Genomic DNA, 12,224 nt, shown 5'->3' on the forward strand with positions numbered 1-12,224 from the left:
CATCTTCGATGTTTTTCAAAACATCGATGGTTTGATTTAATATCGGATTCGTAAAAACTCGACGAACATCGATGTTTGAAGCCACGACCATCGATGTTGCTCGATACATCGATGTTTTTTTAAATCCCCAACCCAAAATCATTTTACAAATAACTGAACCGTACCCATAATCATGATAAAAACATAGCAATTTCTCTCAATTTGTCGGCCATGATTTTTTTTTGAAGTTTGCCAACATTTTAAAATCATATAAAAGCGAAAATAAAAAATTTAAAATGGTTCGAAATTGTTGTTGCTTGAGATTGAAAATGAAAATGTGTGTGTGAGTTTGTGAGTAAATTTAAAAATTAAATTGTTTGGAAACGTCAAGAATTTTAAAAGTGACTCTCAGCGGTTCTACCTTACTATATTTTTATCATGCCCATGATAAGAAGCATACTATTTTGTGCACAATTTTTATGTTTTTTGCTTGAAATCGATTCTGTGAATGCTAAAAAATGAATTTAGGGTAATTCTCTAGTTTAGGGTAACAACTGTATTAACAATCCTGGGCGGAAGGTTAATATTATAAACAATTTAAAAGTTATTAACAAAAAACTTTTGTTAAATCTCGTTGTTTTGTATGGGCAATTACCCCGACAAAAAAATCACTAAATCACCTCTTCTGACTTTTTAAACACTATTAAAATATATAGTTTAACTTAATTATTAAACAAACACATAGGCGCATATTCATAGCCATATTTAGGGCCGGTTACTCAATGTCTGGTTAACACTGATCTGCGGTTAAACATCTTTAACGACGTCTTCGACTCCATGCATACAACAGGGCGTCGGTAACGTCGATAACTATGTTTAACCGGAGATTAGTGTTAACCAGACATTGAGTAACCGGCCCTTAGTACTCAACTAAGTCGAAACTATTCTAAGGGCCGGTTACTCAATGTCTGGTTAAAACTAATCTGCGGTTAAATATCGTTATCAACGTCTTCGGCTCCATACATATAACTTTGTGTCGGTAACGTCGATAACGATGTTTAACCTGTAGTTAGTGTCAACCAGACATTGAGTAACCGGCCCTAAGTCACAACAAAAGCTATTCATAGTCGCCTTAGTTTCGACTTTTCTGGCTAAGTACCAACTTAAAATTTAGTTTCGGCTGCAGCTGCAACTAAAGAGCGAAATACACAACACAAGCGGCTTGACAAACCAAGCGAAATATCCCTTTGTTTCAATCCATTTGTGTTGTCTATGGGGGTGTTTGAAGGTTTGACAAACCGCTTGAGGGAAATTTGAGCAAAAATCAAAATTTTTTGATTTTCAGGCCGCCATGTTGACGTTTGATCAAACCGCTTGCGATGTGGATGGTAAAATCGCCTCATTTGTTGCTGAATTTTCACCAAGTGAGGACGTAAGGGAGAAAAATGGAAGAAAACCAACATTTTTAACATTGTGAACCGGAGGAGAACTAAAATTCTGTGCTTGAATGACTCATGTTTGCATGGTGTATGGCGAAATGGGAAAAGTAGGTTTGACAAGCCGCTTATGTGGTGTATTTCGCTCTTAAGTCGCAACTAGGAAGAAGTATTTTATCAAATTAAGGGAAAACAGACGAAATATGTAAAAATTAAGTTGGTAGAGGGTGATTTTGATAATATTGAATAATCTCCAATTAAAATTTACAAAGATCGATCCATTTTATTCGGAAGAAGAAATTAAATACGTATTACAATTCGAATAAAGCTAAATCACCAATTTATAATTGGAATAATTTAGATAAATTCTCAAATAATAAGTCAGTTTCACGCTAGTTCTTTTAAAGTAAATTTGTGCATAACATTTAGATATCTACTATTTGTATGTTTCACACCATGCTTTCGATAAGCATCGACTTCACATCATTGCGGTTGTTCTGGCTATTTCACACAATTAACAAGAAAATGATACCTTATTCTTTTGCATAATCATGCAATGAAAATAAAAATTACATAAACGGATGATCAAACTTGACATTATTTAATAAAAATGTAATTTTTCCAAAATATCGTAAAGAAAAATCGATACATTTTCACACTCGTTTTTCTATATCGTAAACTAGGTCCCCTTTCAGACACGTCAAGTCTTGCTTTCAAGTCTGCTCGTTCGTAGGCGAAGGAGGTGAGAAGAGAGGGGAAGAGTACAGATACCTCCGTACCGTCAATTCGTTTCAAGTTTTCTTGTCTCTTTTGATCTTTTCGTTGCTTCCCATTTAAAGAACCAAGGACTTGAATTCAATTAAAGTTGACGCGTGTGGAAGCAAATAGAAAACACAAAAGAGAATGCGAAAAAAATTGCTTTCAAGACTTGACGTGTCTGAAAGGGGACTAAGTCGAAACTACTTAGTAGAAGTCTGAAATGCGACTAGGTTTGTTCCACACGAGCCCGCGGGTACCCACGGGTGCCCAAAGCTGCCCAGAAAGCGTTCCTCACGCTAGAAAAATGAGTAATAGAGAGCGAATACGTTCCACTTTTGGATCGTAAATATCTTCTTCTTTGTGCACGAAACAGCCCGGACTTTTTTTCCGGGCACAAATGTGCAAAAGGGCAATTTGAAATAACTGCTGTTGTTGTTTAAATCGGAAAGCAAATTTTATAAAAACAAAAGTGGAAAAAATCACAGAATTTTCAGAAAATGTAGTTATTCGGCAATTTTATTAGCCATATAAGATAAATACACGTAAAATCATTGTTTAGAGCTGATATGTTGATTCCGGGCACGAAATGTGGTTTTTTGCGTTCCTCACGCTCTGGGCACTTTTGGCACGTGTTGGCACATTTTTGACACTTGTGAGAGAGTAACTTATTTTTATTCTCTAATTACCGGAGCAGCCCGGAAAGCGTGGGGAACGAAGCTAATATGAATAGAGGTAAATTTTAAGTTGGTACTTAAATTTAAGTTGCAACTTTGTTAGTTTCGACTTAGTTGCTGGACTATGAATACGCGCCATAGTTTTATCAACCTTAGATTATTTTGTTACTAAAAAGAAGTTGACTATCTTTCTGCCATACCTAAACAAAAGCGTTGGGCGGAACGGTTTCTGACGCCTAGCGTTAGCGCCGAAGTGCCATACCTAAACAAAAGCGTCAACGCTACATCAAATGCAGAAATAACACCAACAATAAGCATAGGTTTGTTTGTGTGTAACACAAAAATGACAGTTTCGCCGTTTTCTGCAGCCAACTTTAATACCTAACGCCCTGTCAAAATCGGAATTTCCAACCGCTCAGCGTTGACGCCGCGTTGTTTCGGTATGCTTCATACAAATTGTATGGGCATGAAAATTTTTTGACAGCCAGACAACGCTGACGCTTTTGTTTAGGTATGGCAGTTTGCGAACTGAAACGCGAGATTCCAAAATAGCTATAGTGCTGCCACTGTATTAGTATTTCGTAATAATTCATTTTTCCGTTTGTTTACTCTGTTTTATTAGTGAAATATATGAAATAGTAGTGAATAAATGATATTGTTTTAATAAAACAATAACGGGAGACGTTTTGGTAGTGGTAAAAAAGTGAGAAGAGGTGATTTAGTGAATTTTTCTCGGGGTAATTGCCCATACAAAACAACAAAATTTAACAAAAGTTTTTTGTTAATAACTTTTAAATGGTTAATAATATTAACCTTCCGCCACCCGGATTGTTAATACGGGGACCGAAACGCGTTGATTGATACCCCTCCCGACATTTCCGGACCTTTTTTAGCAGTTGTTACCCTAAACTAGAGAATTATCGAATTTAGTTTCCTACATATTTGCTTACATTAAAACATTTAAAAAATTACATTCAAATAAACAACACAAATTATCAAAAACGTTACTTTTACCTCACCGTTTTTATTCCGATAACAAAACCGACAAGCTCGGATTGTGCGACACCAAGACCGATGTGTATTAGTTGCGTTCCTTATCTCCCAGAAATAGTCAGAAAAAGTCCGAAGTAGTCAGATTTAGTACAAAAAGCGTTCCTTAACTCGAAAATGACGGCAAAAAAGAGAGAGCAACACTCATTCTCTTCAGTGCGAAGTAGTCAGATTTAGTCAGAAGAATTTTTGCTGGCCAAATCTTGAAAAGTGTCAAACTCAACAGAATTTAAATTAACGGAAATTAAAGAATACACAAAAAGTGAGAATAATCTAAAAAGTAGAAAAGCGAATTGAAAGTGGAAGGAGGCAAAAAATAGTTGATATAGTATGTGTTTATTGTGCTTGTGCTTGTGTGAATGTGTTTTGTACATACATTTCTATTCTTATTTGACGTAAGTTTTGTTGTTGCCATTCTTTGGACTAAAAATGTGGTTTTTGCGTTCCTTTACTTTTTCCTGTTATTCTCTTTTAGTGAGCGCATTTTGCTTAGCTCTTGCATTTTGCCACTTTTCAGATTTTAGTCCGAAAATATAAGGAATGGACCTATTTTCGAACATAAAAATCGATAATATCGGATTGCGCGACACCTAGTGAGAAAACTTGTCGGATTTAAATCCATCGGAACATCGGATTCTACGACATACGTTGTGTTTGTTTATAAATTATCCAGTAACTTGCCAGCAACTCTCCAGTAACTTTATTTCTAAGAATTCGCTCTCATAGAAAAAATTTTCAAAAGAGTACGCGAACGCTTTTCCAGTAATAATTTGCAAGTTTCATGAACAGCTGATAAATTGGTTGTTTATTCGCAGCAAATTCCTAATAAAACAATATATTTTATATGTAAATAGGTTTATTTTGTGAATTTCAACAATAAAAACCCACAAACAGTTTCCTTATTTGTTTAAATTTCATCCAGCAACATGCGATCAGCTGTTTTTCGTACTGGCAAATTCTTACAAGTAAAAATTTATCCAGTAAAAACTTGCAACTTCAACTGTCATTTTTCGTTCTCTCAATTTCCCCTACTTTGCTAGTTTTTGCGTACGAAAACGCCAAAACATGCAAATTCGTAAAAAATTTTTCTGGATTTTACTGGAAATGAGTAAAAAACGCAACTATGCTGCGAAGGCCCTATGTGCAAGCGCCAATCTATTATTATTATTGTTGTTATGAGACCCTGTGCTTACCCTTATTTGTAAGTTTAGATATTTTTCTTTAAAATGAGCTTTAAATTTTTACCGAAAGCAATGCGTCTACCGGGGTTGGTAGAGATTGGTAAAAAAATTAAAAAAAAAATTAAATATTTTATGATAACTTAGGGTTTACCCCGGACAATACTGTCATGACATTAGCAATACCTGAACACTTTTTCACTAATACATGCATACTTCTTCAGTTGTCTCAATCACTGTCTTGATTATTTTAAACACATTGGCCCGTAGTCATAGTCAAAATAAAGTCGACTTTAAAGTTAGTTGCAGCTTTTTGACATAATTTTCAATGGGATATCTGTCAAAAAAGCTGCAACTAACTGTAAAGTCGACTTTATTTTGACTATGACTACGGGCCAGTAAATCGGACAATGATTTGACGTATGCGGACAAAAACTTTGACGTCTTGTGCAAGAAAGAAGAGAAATTCATAACAAAAGAACTATAATAATTAAAGAGACGCTGGTGTGTATGTAATTTTGTCTCTTTTTTTTATTTTTTAGCTTAAATAGCTCGCGCGAAATGAGTATTTCTGCAACTTATAATTCAACGTTCACGTTCGACAGTTTGCTGAAAATGAATTGTCTTAACTATTATCAGGACGCCTACGCCACGGAGACAATTATCAGCGTTTTTGACAACTAATATGTATATCTTTATTGTCTTGACAGCGTTGTCCAATGTAAATGCGCCGTAAAGCTGAAATTAGTCAAGATCGTAAACCTACCGGTACGTAAACCCCGTGTCAGCTGACACGATCTGTCTTACCAAAGCGCCATGTAAATGAAAACTCAACACCGCAGAATTTTTCTGTAGTTGTATCCCGTAGCTCAGAAATCTGCGGAATTTAGATTTTTCCGTGTCAGCTGATTTCTCCTTATTTAGATGGTTGCCACTTCGTCAGTTTTGCAGATGGTAAAAAAGTTATAAGTTCCTATTCAAAATATTGTTACGATTATCCTCGAAACCTTGAGGGATTACCCAAATATACTCGGGCTCGTATCGCTGGATTGTTAAATAAATGCTAACGATGACCGAATTGTAGTACAATTAACTTTATTGTACAACAAACAATTTACAATACTTGCTAATACAGTAAAAACACTTTACAATACTTGTTAAAGCAATAACAACGCTTTACTACTTGTTAACACAATTAAACTTATAGCTTGCTTATTCGCAACTCGATTCTCCGCTAACTTTACTTGTAGCTTGCTGACTTGTAACTAACTCACCTCGTGGTGGCGGCGCCGTTATATACCTGCGCCGGCACTTATGGCAACTCTAGAACATTCTGAAGTTTATCGCTCATTCTCTTTCTCTCGCTGTTCGCAGTGTTCATCCAACTTGACGTTTCTCTTTGTGGAACATTCTACGTCATTCTTCGAACATTCTGCCTATTTCTCGTTGTTCGCTTTGTGTTGCCGCAGTATTCGCCACAATATGTTTAAAATATTTGAAATTTACTATTGAATTAGGTTTTTGTTGAAAACTAAGTAGTTCATATTTATCTACAATCTATTATAGCACGAAAAATTGTAGTTGAAAGGGTAAGTTTATGAAAAGGCATTGATGAGTGGCAACACTGTAGTAAGCAACACTGAGGGCTCCAGTAATCGACAAAATTCTGCGTATACTGACTGCGCTTAAGTATACGTTCTGCGTTCTCGACTAATTTCAGCTTTACTGGTAGGTGCATGATCCAACTACAGAAGATCTGACAAGATGAAGCAAAAGAAAAAAGTAATTTCCTCAAAAAATTTATTTGCTCAAAAAATTTATTGAAAATGGCTTAAAAATCACTGAAATAAACCACTGACAAAATACATAGTAAGTACACATAAAGAAATAAGCAAAACAGAAATAGCAAACTTCAAAATTACGAACATCACACACTTTTTTCTCAATTGCTATTACAAATGGCTGCTTCTCAACCGGTCAGATCTGTTCTAATTGGTTCATGGGTGCCACGTCCTTTTCCCAGATATATTTTTAGATATTTATGAGCTATTTTGGAACAAATTCCGTCATCCCTTGTCAAGTTTGGTTTGGAGACAAACCGGTTTCGGCGTTATGCCGGCTTTAGTGTCTACGTAGATTTAGATACGTTATTTGGTTTTTGTATTATTAAGAATTGGGTATTTACTTTAAGATGCAAACTAAATTCTTTAAATATCTTAATGGTGCATTTACATGGTATGGAGCCATATGAACTGTTGATATACTTAAATAGAGAGACTACATGTTCTAATGAGGAATTCAATGATATCGATTGGGATGAATATAATACATTTTTCATATGAAAAGTTATGGGGAGATACTGTAAACATACTGTTGTGATACTGTTAAGCATATGAAATTATAGCAAGTTGAATTTTCATACATCTTCCCATAAAAAGTTTAACAGATGCAGAGATACGAAGGAGGGTTTTTCCCATTTTGATGCCTTTTTAATATAAAAACCCACCGAAAAGGAGGAAAGCGGCAACTCCGCCATTCACATACATGTCAAAAGTATGAATTTTAAAAATTAAAAACAATAAACAAAGAAATTCTTTGTACTAGAACTTTTTGAATAGAAGCAACTCACGTATAGTGGACAATCAAAATATAAAGCACTATGATAACAAACTTAAAAACAAGACATTAATAATAATAATAATAGATTGGCGCTTACACATATGTTAGTGTTTGGCCGAGCTTCTCCTCCGATTTGTGGCGTGCGCCTTGATGTTGTAACACAAAGCGGAGGGACCTACAGTTTTACGCCGACTCCGAACGGCGATTGTATTTTTATGAGAAGCGGTTTTTCATGGCAGAAATACACTCGGAGGTTTGCCATTGCCTGCCGAGGGACGACCGCTGTTAAGAAAAAACCTTTTTCTATATTTTTTGCGATGTTGCTTTGACCAGGGCTTGAACCCAAGCGTTGCGGAGTGGAAGCGCGCACTGCTTACCACTACACCACAGCGGCCGACATTACAGAACATTTTAATGAGCTTTATATCACGTTTAAGTAAAAATAAGCCTATATTTTCCAAGCTGGCAAAGAAATGAAAATGTGTATTTTTGTTTTCTACACAAAGACTTGCCAAATATACATATGAGTCAAAATTATAGAAGGCATTTATACTTCTCCCTTTCATTTTTTCATACAGTTTATGCTTCTTTCTGACTTTTACAAAATGCAGGGATACCGCACTTATTTCGGTACAATATGATCGTAATGTATTTTCAATTCGAAATCAAAGAAAAACATCCCATGAAAATGTTTGCGATTTTAGAACAATTAGCGTATATTTGTACTACTGCAAAGAATGGAGTGTCATATCTTAAAAGGTTCAGAGAAATAACGAAGCAAACAAACATTTTATGGTCTTATATTTCTTTCACACCGCATTGCTATTTTTTCTAACTTTGCCTTTTGTTTAGCGCTGTAACCGCTTAAGTTATATCTTTTAATTTATACATGTGAATTATTTTCAATGAGCATTTTTTCATTTGCTCCTGAATTTTGGGTACATTTTCGTATAGTACCTCTCATTCTTTTTTATATTACATATAAACACTCCGATGTTCGGGATAGTATTTTGAATATACCAGCAATATATGTAAAAGTAGTGGCGGCTGTTGTAGAGCATTATGGTGCATTTACATGGTATGAATCTGTTCATAAGCCGTATGAATTTTCCTATAAAAGAAGCACCAACTCTATGAAGAAATGAATGAAAGCGATATATATTTAACAATTTTGACTTGTATACTAGACAATATTTTTTTTGTAAACAACAAATAAAAGAATTTTATTTTGTGCTAGCTTCGAAACTAGAAGCTTATTTTTTTGTTAAATGTGCTTTAAAAAGGACCTACTGCCAATAAAGCCTTGTGGATTGCTATTTTTCCATATTTGTAATGCTTCCATTTAAACATCTTTGTGTAAAAACAGTTTTTTGTTCAGAATTGCTTGTTTACGAAACGTTTGGCATAAGTTGAAATCATAGGGATGCCGTTTTCTTCCGTTTCTCAGTGGATTTTATACTTGAATGGGCACCAAAATATGTATGCAATACTTCTACATATCTTCGTTTAAAGCACAAAACCGCGCATAATAGGGCATTCGCACGAGGCGATTTTACAGGCAACAAAAGTTGAATACGTAGTTGAATGAGAAGTTGAAAGTGAAAAAGTTGCCATCCCTATTCAGACGAGGCGATTTTGGATTCAACACGAATCGTTATTTACATTATTGAAAATGAATTTAAATCGCAAAGTTTTATTAATTGGCGTAAATTTGGTAAGCCAAGCGTTGGTAGAAGTGCTTTTAGCGAAGCTGAAAGGTAAAATAAGAGTAAAAAAGTAAAAAAGAAAAAAAGTATGTATACAGAACAGTGTTGGCATTTTTGGTACAATTGTACTTGTTTGATACAATTTCATTTACAATATACTTTCCTACTACGCAGTACTTTTTAGTAAAATATTGTAATGAATACTAAAAATATATAGCTCTGAAAATTCACAGTTCGCCTGTTCGTATTTACCTTTGTAAGTTTTGAAAAATGGTTTAAACGAACCAGTATAACATAGCCTAGGCAAATTTTTAAAGAAACTTCGATACTAAGTTTTATTAAAACAAAATGTCAAAGTCAGCTTCATATAGAAACAAAGTCTTCGTTAGTTATAAGAAGAGATTTTCTTAAATATAATACCTTTACGGCACTCACATATTGACAAGGTTTTACTATTTATTTTATTATTCTTTAATTTTAATTATCTGTTTATAAACTATAATGTATTCTTTAAGAAAAACTGTATAAACCCAAGATTAAATCTTTGCGAAACATCCAAAAACCAACATACTGTCGTAAAAATTTCGAGCTTTATTAATATTCTTTAGTTTTTAGCCCATTCAATTTTAGTATAATAAAGTGCAAGTTTAAAGTAGCTGGGACTTACCGTTGAACTTGGCAATTTTGTTTTGTCGACGATGTCAGCCATTTTCTTCCATACGAAGTGTGTTCGACGATTTGTTTATATGGAGGAAATTAGCAACACCTTCATCAAAGAAATCTTAAAAAACTTAGTTATATTAAAATTTAATGGGCTAAAAAACCACACACTTAAAATAAATCTAGGAAATCGAATTAAATAGATCGAAATTTTTACGAAAGTGTGTTGGTTTTTTTAATGTTGCACAAAGTTTGAACCTTGGATTTGTACGGCTTTTCTTAAAATATAAAGCGTATTTTTACAAATAATAATTAAAATTGAATAATATTAAGATAAATGGTCAAATCTTCTCGTAAAGGTTTGATAAGCACTTGAAATTCTATTAAAATGTCAAATTTTAGTACTGAATCCAAAGAAAATGTCTCTTTTATCCATTAATAATAACTTAAATATGCTTTTTGTTAAGATGTATACCTGAAAATGTGTGCATACATATTTTGCGTCAAATGCAATACATGTGCACGTGGAATCAATTTGTAAAAGTGTAAAATACGTAAACGTATGTACATAAACAATAAAACTTTCTCATGAATACCATAAAATCATTGGTCTTGAAGGGAATGTACTAAGAAAATATATGAGCGAATTAAAAAGTGTATACAATTTATAGCCGAAAAGTACATTTTTTGTATAGATTTCGTACTGAAGGAACAATTTTATATCCCAACACTGATACAGAATGTAAACAAACACAGGGTTGCAAGGAAAAAAAGTTGAACGAGCTCAAAGTTGGCTGGCGACCAACTTTGTTGAAAGCGATTAGTTGAAAGGCCGTTCGGACGAGGCGATTTTTGCTTTCAACTAAAAGTTGCCTGAAAAATCGCCTCGTGCGAATGCCCTATAAACGACGAATATGTATATCGCTTGAACAATATGTAAGTGTTTGGCCTAGCTTCTCCTCCGATATGCGGCGTGCGTGATTTTGTCACACAAAGTTAAGCTGAAATTAGTCAAGAACGTAAACCTACCGGTACGTAAACCCGAGTCAGCTGACACGATCTGTCTTACCAAAGCGCCATGTAAATGAAAACTCAACACCGCAGAATTTTTCTGTAGTTGTAGCCCGTAGCGCAGAAATCTGCGGAATTTAGATTTTTCCGTGTCAGCTGATTTCTCCTTCTTTAGATGGTTGCCAGTTCGTCAGTTTTACAGATGGTAAAAAAGATATAAGTTCCTACTCCAAATATGTTTAAAATATTTGAAATTTACTATTGAATAAGTTTTTTGTTGAAAACTAAGTAGTTTATATTTAGCTAAAATCTATTATAGCACGAAAAATTGTAGTTGAAAGGGTAAGTTTATGAAAAGGCATTGATGAGTGGCAACAGTGTAGTAAGCAACACTGAGGGCTCCAGTAATCGACAAAATTCTGCGTATACAGACTGCGTTTAAGTATACGTTCTGCGTTCTCGACTAATTTCAGCTTAAAGGACAGTTTTACGCCGACTCCGAACGGCAATTGTATTTTAATGAGAAGTTGTTTCCATGACAGAATACACTCGGAGGTTTACTATTACCAGCAGAGGGGCAACCACTATTAGAAAAACTGGGCTTGAACTCAGGCTCTGCGTAATGCTCTACAGCAGCCGGCACTACTTTTACATATATTGCTGGTATATTCAAAATACTATCCCGAACTTAGGAGTGTATATATGTAATATAAAAAAGAATGAGAGGTACTATTAGAAAATGTACCCAAAATTCTGGAGCAAATGAAAAAATGCTCATTGAAAATAGCTCACATGTATAAATTAAAAGATATAACTTAATAGGTTACAGCGCTAAACAAAAGGAAAAGTTAGAAAAAATAACAATGCGGTTTGAAGGAAACATGAAGCCATAAAATGCTTGTTTGTTTCGTTAATACTCTGAACTTTGTAAGATATGGCACTGTATTATTTGCAGTAGTTTGCAAATATTCACTAATGGTTCTAAAATCGCAAACATTTTCGTGGGATGTTTTTGTTTGATTTCGAATTGAAAATATATTACGATCATATTGTACCGAAATAAGTGCGGTATCCCTGCATTTTTGTAAAAGCCAGAAAGAAGCATAAACTGTATGAAAAAATGAAAGGGAGAAGTATACATGCCTTCTATAA

This window comes from Rhagoletis pomonella, unplaced genomic scaffold (assembly GCF_013731165.1).
Source record: "Rhagoletis pomonella isolate Grant_MI unplaced genomic scaffold, Rhpom_1.0 Rhpom_scaffold_00002, whole genome shotgun sequence".
NCBI classification, from domain to species: domain Eukaryota; kingdom Metazoa; phylum Arthropoda; class Insecta; order Diptera; family Tephritidae; genus Rhagoletis; species Rhagoletis pomonella.